The 8089-nt window shown below is 41.4% G+C and overlaps 1 long non-coding RNA gene across 1 annotated transcript; it reads right to left on the reverse strand.

Moving 5' to 3' along the window:
* Positions 1 to 2303: 2303 nt before the first annotated feature.
* LOC118561928 lies at positions 2304 to 3321 on the reverse strand. Its single transcript, XR_004930376.1, has 3 exons — positions 2932 to 3321; positions 2649 to 2756; positions 2304 to 2564 (listed from the first exon to the last, which is right to left on the reverse strand). It is a non-coding gene; the product is annotated as an uncharacterized LOC118561928 (long non-coding RNA).
* Positions 3322 to 8089: the final 4768 nt, after the last annotated feature.

An 8089-nucleotide genomic window follows, 5' to 3' on the forward strand; every position in this document is an offset into this window, starting at 1 on the left:
AGAAAGGTCAAGTTGTTCGGAGTTTTGAAATCTTTAAAAAAGCTAGAGTGGGCCACTCTAGCGGTTGGAGAATTCCGTCATTGACTTTCATTGTAAACGATGATTTAGCTGATTTTTGGACATGAGCTTTGAGGAGTAACTGTGAAGAGACGATAAAAGATATCCACATCCCGTTTTCACTTCTGAGTAGGTCACAGATATATCTACAAACTGGAAGTTAAACGGTGTTCGTAGGTGAAAGCATGACGACACAGTACAGCGTTGAAAATGGTCATTTTGAGGCTTTTTTTCTTCCCGACTCCATTCATTCCTATGGGTTTTTTTGGGGTGGGTTTTCGTTAATTTTGTCGCCATGGTAACTCGAAACCCCAATAAAAGTAGTAGCACACTATTGCCGACCGAACCGCACGTTTTGATACCTATATTGTGGGGGTGCAAGCTACGGTTCGGGCCGCATTAACGCACAAATAATTAAGAATATTAATAAAGAAGCCGTTTAGAGGTGAATAGTAATAGGCCCTGCCCATGCATTTGCATTGGGAGGCAGTGCTGTGCTTCGCACAGCACTGCCTCCTCATTGTTCATGCAAGGCAGGCGCCTAATAAGATAGAGACGCATTTAGAGGTGCATAGTAATAGGTGCCTCCATGCATTTGCATGGGAGGCAGTGCCTCCTCATTGCAAATGCTATGGCAGGCGCCTAACTACAAAATTTCTGAAGAAATTTAGCAAGGCGCCTGCCACTTGGTGCGTACCGTCCTAACCGTAAGAGTTACCTTTGCGATTCAGAGGTTTGATACAAGTGTTTGAAAAAAAAGAGTTGTGTGCAGGAAGGCAAAATGTGTATGTACTCTATCCAAACTGTTGTCTGTAAAGGCACCTCAGGCACTTAACAAACCAATCGCATCAGAGCGCTGTCACTGTGGAAGTTGAGACAAATATCCCAATATTTTCCAATATTTTAGTAATTAACCAATTGCCATGAGTCAACGCTTAACACAGGAGCCTATCTCCTTCATCAGTGCTCCTAAGAGGCTCCTTGGATTAGGCACTGAGCCCAGACAGGACAGTCTGCAGCCATTTCAGCACTGGACAGTTCCGCAATAGATTCAAAGGGGTAAGGGTGACACATGACAAGAAGGTGTGCTCAACGTAAGATTTAAACATGTTCACGTGACAGACAAAATCTACACGTTCTGGAAGATGTAGCAATCACATACTTAGCAAGCAACAAGCTTATGTTTACATTTCAATGTTTGCTGTCTTATTCTGCTTGGGAGGCTCTCCTGTGCATTGCAGTGGAATTGTGGAGCCTCAGAATGAAAGCCTTTACAAGCACTGTTTAAAAGTTGGCAACATTTTTAAAAGAAGCCTTTTTCCATCAATGTGCACTTGTGAAATAATCTCCTAGTTTAATTAAATACTTGCACTGCTTTTTATGTTTGGTACGTTTGTTGTTTTTCATTTTTAATGTTGCTTTCCTTTTGCTTTTCGTACAATTTAGCATCCGTTTTCCATATATAATTAATGCATTTTTTGCAATGCAGTACTGTGGATCACAGGTCAACAGCTCTGATTTTTTTATCTTTAGTCCCAAAAAGGCACTTCTGAAATTGAGTCTGGTTTGGAAGTGTCCTGACACAGAGTATTCCACATTTTAAGTCCATACCTGGTACATGTTTGTACGTAGGTGCTCTTGATCCACCAACTCCGTCTTAAGTCTTCTCCTTGGGAAAGCTTTCCCCAAAGGATTGAACAGATTCTTCTTGGCAATCCTCACAAAGCAGCAGTTCTTCCTGTTGCTGGTGCAGTTTAACACTAAATGTTTTCCCTTTACTCAACTTTCTTTAACATGCCTGTACAGACAACAACCAGTTTCTTCAGAATGATCTTTTATGAAATATATACATATGAAGGGTGTCCATGACTGTCCTCTGGACATCCATACAGTCAGCACTATTCTCCATAATTATGACATTTGCAAAAGAGGCTTAAAATCATTACACTGTGTGTAATGATTTCACATCTGAGTTTCACTTAACTTTCTGAAATGACTGGGAAAAACTATGCACAATTAATATTTGAGATATACTTCTTGGGAGCAATGATTTATCTCCAGAAATTTTAGGTCAACTTCTGTGCTCTACATTTATATGACCGGAAATTTTTTTCATTAAATATTTCCAAGATATCAAGATATAATTGAAGTTTACCATAAAGAAAACTGTACAGCTAATGTTAGTGCAGTCACGTTAAACCATGTATTAGTTACCATTGTCATGTATACAAATAAACAGACATCAGTATATTGACAATGAACACATTTATTAACTAAAAAAACAGAACTAACTTCAAACAGGCAATAATTGATAAAATTACAAGTAGGCCTACAATATGCTCTCAGACAATGAGAGATCAAACAAAGTGAACTAAAATACATTTGAGGTCATGTGTAATGGGCATCTCCTGTAAGAAACAGATCAGCTGTGTCTTACAGGTGATGCCAATTACACATGTCATTGTTTTCTGTGTCCTGGAATCTTCTCCTAGAACCAAATGGCCAATCTGAAATAAACAAAATAAAAAAGTTTAGTTAAGGCCTTTTATGTTCTCACTGACATTTGTGATTTCAACGGAATACAAAGGTACCTTCTTGTCCACAGCGTGGGTTGCCATGCCCAACTGAAGACTATGGCCAGTCACGGGGCAATTTGGTCACTCCTTCAGTCCACGGCAATACTCAGTCCAGTGCAAATTCTAACAGAAACCATGATATACAAGAATGCCTTTGAGATTTTAACATAAGCATCCTGCAGATCTTAACTACATACGTTTTAAGTACATACCTACACAAAAGTGTATCTATATAGTGCCAATTCACAACAAATGACAACTGAAGAGACTAAGAAAAAAATAACCATGTATCCAGTACCTTCTAGCCATCACCAATGACAGTTTAGTGGAAGGGGTCTGAAGCACTCGTAGCAAGCACCTTGCCGTCCACAACAAGCCTTGGGAGGAGGACGTCTCGCAAAGACAGGGGGAGAAGTCGAGACATGGGAAGAAGGGGGAGAAGTTGAGACAAGGGCGGGAAGCAGGCACAGGGCGAGAAGCAGAAACAGAGAGAGAAGAGACTGAAGCAGAGAAAGGGGTAGAAGTTGAGACATGGGAAGAAGGGGGAGAAGTTGAGACAAGGGTGGAAAGCAGGCACAGGGCGAGAAGCAGAGACAGGGGGAGAAGGGACTAAAGGAGAGACTGGGCGGGAGGCAGAGACAGAGGGAAAAGGGGGTGAGGCGGAGGGAGAAGGGGGTCAAGGCAGGGGGAGAAGGGGGTCAGGCAGAGGGAGAAGGGGGTGATGCAGAGGGAGAAGGGGGTGACGCAGAGGGAGAAGGGGGTGACGCAGAGGGAGAAGGGGGTGACGCAGGGGGAGAAGGGGGTGACGCAGGGGGAGAAGGGGGTCAGGCAGAGGGAGAAGGGGATGACGCAGAGGGAGAAGGGGGTGACGCAGAGGGAGAAGGGGGTCAGGCAGAGGGAGAAGGGGGTCAGGCAGAGGGAGAAGGGGGTCAGGCAGAGATAAAGCGGGAGAAGATGCCGCAGCAGCAGAGACAGGGGGACAAGATGCCGCAGCAGCAGAGACAGGGGGACAAGATGCCGCATCAGCAGAGACAGGGGGACAAGATGCCGCAGCAGCGGAGACAGGGGGACAAGATGCCGCAGAGGCGGAGACAGGGGGACAAGATGCCGCAGCAGCAGAGACAGGGGGACAACCTGCCGCAGCAGAGACAGGAGAGGCAGAGAAAGGTGGAAAAGCAGAAGGAAACAGAGAAGCAGAAACAGGAGCACTTATCTGAAGTTGCGAGCAGACCGCAGTCCACAGCAACTCAGCAAGGACCTCCATACCAGGTGTGTCGCTCAGGTGAACCTGAAATGCAGTTATAGAAAATATTTTATTATACACAGCAAGCCTAAGTCCAATGAAAGAAAGAAATCTAACTTACACCGTCCCTGCTCCACAACTCCAGGTGGCTCAGAGGGAAGTGCTCAATTACCGGCAGGTACCGAACACCTACACAGAAAAAGAACACACTGCCATTCTTAGTGTCAGCCAGGCAAACATTGTGGTATCCATAGATTAGATACACTTGGCAGAAAAAAAAAAGTTTTTATTTTTGTTTTTTACTAATTTCTGGGTCAAATTCAGTATTGAAAGTTATGTTGTACTCCACCTCTACCAAAAAAATAAATAAATAAAATACGACAAAAGAAACAAAATTATACACATTTGGCAATAAAAAAAGTGTTTTTTGGGTCAAATTCAGTATTAAAGTTATGTTGTACAAAACCACCTGACCACTCAGCTCCTCCCAAAAAATAAATAAAAAGTTAAAAAAATTTCAGACACCAACAATGCCGCTAAGTACCATATAATGGACATGACTAAAGTATTTGTATAAACATATTTTGTGTACATCACTTACTTCTCTTGGCCGCCACACGGCTGTACTCCTGTCGCAGGAGTGCCTGCTCCCTCTCCTCAACGACGAGCCGTGGTGGGAAGTCCAAAACAACCACCTTTTAATTTCAATCAAAATGGAAGAATCAAATTAACATATCATATTTTCATATTTAATTGATCATGAATAAATGTAGTGGATAATAAACTTACATTAGCACAGAGGTTGTTTACGGTAAGCAACAAAGTGTCAAAGTCCCGTCCCGCCTCCTGGATGGTCCTGCTGGAACTCAAGTTGTTGCTTGGCGCCAGAAGACAGATGACGTCTGGGGTCCGAGGCAGAACCGCATCCATCACCTCACGCCGCAACTCATCTGCAGAGGCTCCGGGAGAGGACAGCACCCCTAAGGAGAAAGTACTCCCTGGCATGGTGACAAACCCATCTACAATAGCACGCAAATGGGAGTCGCCAACCAAAAGAGCAAACTGACATAGAAAAAGAATGTTTATTGGATTTTCATTCCACACCAAGATTAGTTTATGATACAGTTATCCGAGGTCAGTAGCTTCAGTAGGGAGGCCCAGACGTCTCTCTCCCCAGCCACTTGAGCCAACTCCTCCAGGGGAATTGCAAGATGCTCCCAGGCCTCTTGGTCACAACCCAAGGCTCATGACCATAGATGAGGGCAGGAACATAGATGGACCTAAGTCGAGAGGTTTGCCTTTTGGCTCAGCTCTCTTTTCACCACAATGAAGTGGTACAGTGCCCACTTCACAGCAGACTCAGCATGAATCCGCCTGTCGATGTCCCGCTCATCTTCCCCTCATTTGTGAACAAGACCCCAAATCAAAATAAAAAATTAATATACCTTTTTCTCTGGAGCCTCGGCCAGGAGCACAAACTTACGCCTACGCCTCGTGACACGTGAATAGCCCCACTGCGTCACGCGATGGCGATACCCCGTCCCTCGACCTGTTTAGAGACACACACATCAAGATCAAACCTTCAGGCCTTTGAGAATTAAACAAATTCTACGATTTTCTTTACATACGAGAACCAATAGGGGTCGATGGCGCACGGGGCTCCTCCTGGCACACCTTGGCACACGTCTACGAAAGAAATGTTTTAAAATAGATGTTTAGATCAACTACAAAGTAAACTGGATTTGTTTTTTGCAAATAAATTAGCCTGGATTTTTCATGGAAATACCTGGTCAGAGGGCATGAACTGCAGCAGTCGAGGCATCAAAAGAGACAAATGAATAACATGAGTAAAGCAAGGAATGAAATATTTGAACAATGAGTCACTGAAAACTAAATTGATACCTTCTTCTCCGGAGACTGAGTTGGGGTCCAAGCTTGCAGAGTGGGTGGGGGTGTCCTGGGCTAAAAACACAGAAATGATTGCAATCATGCCTAAGGCCAAAACTACCAACAGTTACTTAAATGATAACACAAGAAAAAAAATGCAATGTATAATAAATATACCTTGGCAATGTCCGGCTCAGGGTCCATCCTCCTCCATCTTACCTTGGCAGCCGAGCGACGTCCCTTACGTGGCATGCTTTCAAATAAGAGCAAAAGAGAACTGGGGGGCGGGGGGGGGGGGGGAATCTACATTTATAATACATTTGTTTTATGATAGTAAGATGGGCATAAATGAAGAGTTAATCAAACTAATCAGTGTGTGTATGTGTTTGAGTGTATGTATGAATGTTATTGTGTGAAAATAAATGTGTGGTCTAAATATGTAGATTAAGTTGGTGTCTTAAGAATTTTAGATCCAAATGGCCAAAAAGTGCTGAAATTGTCCTTTATTTAAGTTTGACAAATCAGACCAAGGTTTCACAAATCACAAACATGGATGTAATTATTCCGCTATGTGTTTATGATAATCTAATCCAGGTTTGAACTGTGTGTCGTAGTTTAACAGAAAAAAAAAATGCTCAAAGTAGATAAAAATATGTAGCCTTTAACCATTTCCCGAAAGAAAAACTTCTTCTGGCACTTATATTAAAAGTCAAACAAAGAAATAACACACTTTTCTATAATAAAGTACAAAGTCCTTTAACCTTAACAAGCAGAGAGCATTGTAGAATCTTGACCCGTGAATACAACATCAGGGGGTGAACATCTTGTACTACAGTGTTCCAGTTAGCTTGAAAAGAATTTATGCTGAACAGCCCCAAGATACTTATGTCACATAAAAACATGTTAAAAAAAAAATCCCCCTAAATCTTCAGACTTCTATGGTTTAAAAACTTCCAGCTTCCCTAATATAAATGCAATCCTATTAGCTGCCAGCTAGCTATCACGGCATCATCACAGCTAAAACTTCTTCTTCTTTATGAGTTTTTTACTAGCGGGTGACATCTAACTTAAGATGCATTATCCCCATCTACTGTGCTGGAGTGCGGACCAGAATGTCTCCCTTTAATCTAAATTCTTATGTACAATCCTGTTTCCTTCAAAAATGTAATAACTGTTTTATTTATTTTGTGTTTAATTAATAACATTAAGTTTCAATGTCTCTATATCCTATTTCCTAATTTCTTGTTTTAGCTTCTCTCTACTTGCTGTATATTTTTCACAATGAATTGTTACATGCTCTACTGTTTCCATGTCCATACCACATTCACAACTACCTATTGGATGGTTACCTATCATATGTAAAATTTTATTTAATCCAGTATGTCCGAGCCGCAATCTTGTCATTACTACTTGTTCTTTTCGATTTTCTCCTATTATTTCCATATTCCCTACTTTCTTTTGTATTTGAAATAGATGACATTTAGTTGCTTCCTCCCACATTTGTTGCCATTCAGATTTAATTTAGCTCTTTTTAATTGATTTTATTTCAGATTTACAATATGCTATTTCCATAAGTCTGCTTTGTTTTAAAGACACCTTAGCTAGATGATCTGCAATATCATTACCTTCTATATCTTTGAGCAGTTATCCACATAAACCTAATCTTTGTTTCAGTTTGTTTCATTCTAAATAACACTTCATAAATTTCATAAAGTAACTCCATACGACTTTGAGATGAAACATTTAAAATAGACATTAAAGATGATAATGAATCTCAACACAGCTAAAACAAAATATCCCAATTCAGTTCAACTTTCTCAAAGCACACAAAGAAACAACCCGACGCAATTTGAATTATATTTGACACCGATAAAACAAAATAAAATAAAACATTTCATGGAGAAAGCTCAAAAGAACTCGCTTACCTCAACTGGTAGACTTGAAAGAAGCTGAATTAAGCCGTTGACCCGGTTTGATTGGTGTGTTAGCCAATCAGAGAGAAACATCCGTCATGACGTGTAGTTCTGCTCACCAGTCAGTTCTTCAAAATCTCTACTAAATATGCAACACAACCTTTACACGAAACCAAACAAAGAAAAACTCGTAGACCCCCCCCCCCAAAAGAAAAGAAAGAAAAAAAAAGAGAAATGTTTTGTTAAACTAAAGTTCCGCGCACAGGCCATGACGTCATCAGTCATGGGCTACATATTAGCGATTAGCAAAACTGACCGGCAGGTTAAATGTGCTGAAAACACATCTTGTTGATGAAACATTTCCACCGTTAGATCTCATGAAAAAGGACGGCTTAGGGTTTACTGCTAAATCA

The sequence above is a fragment of the Fundulus heteroclitus genome, unplaced genomic scaffold (genome assembly GCF_011125445.2).
Source record: "Fundulus heteroclitus isolate FHET01 unplaced genomic scaffold, MU-UCD_Fhet_4.1 scaffold_757, whole genome shotgun sequence".
Lineage (NCBI taxonomy): Eukaryota > Metazoa > Chordata > Actinopteri > Cyprinodontiformes > Fundulidae > Fundulus > Fundulus heteroclitus.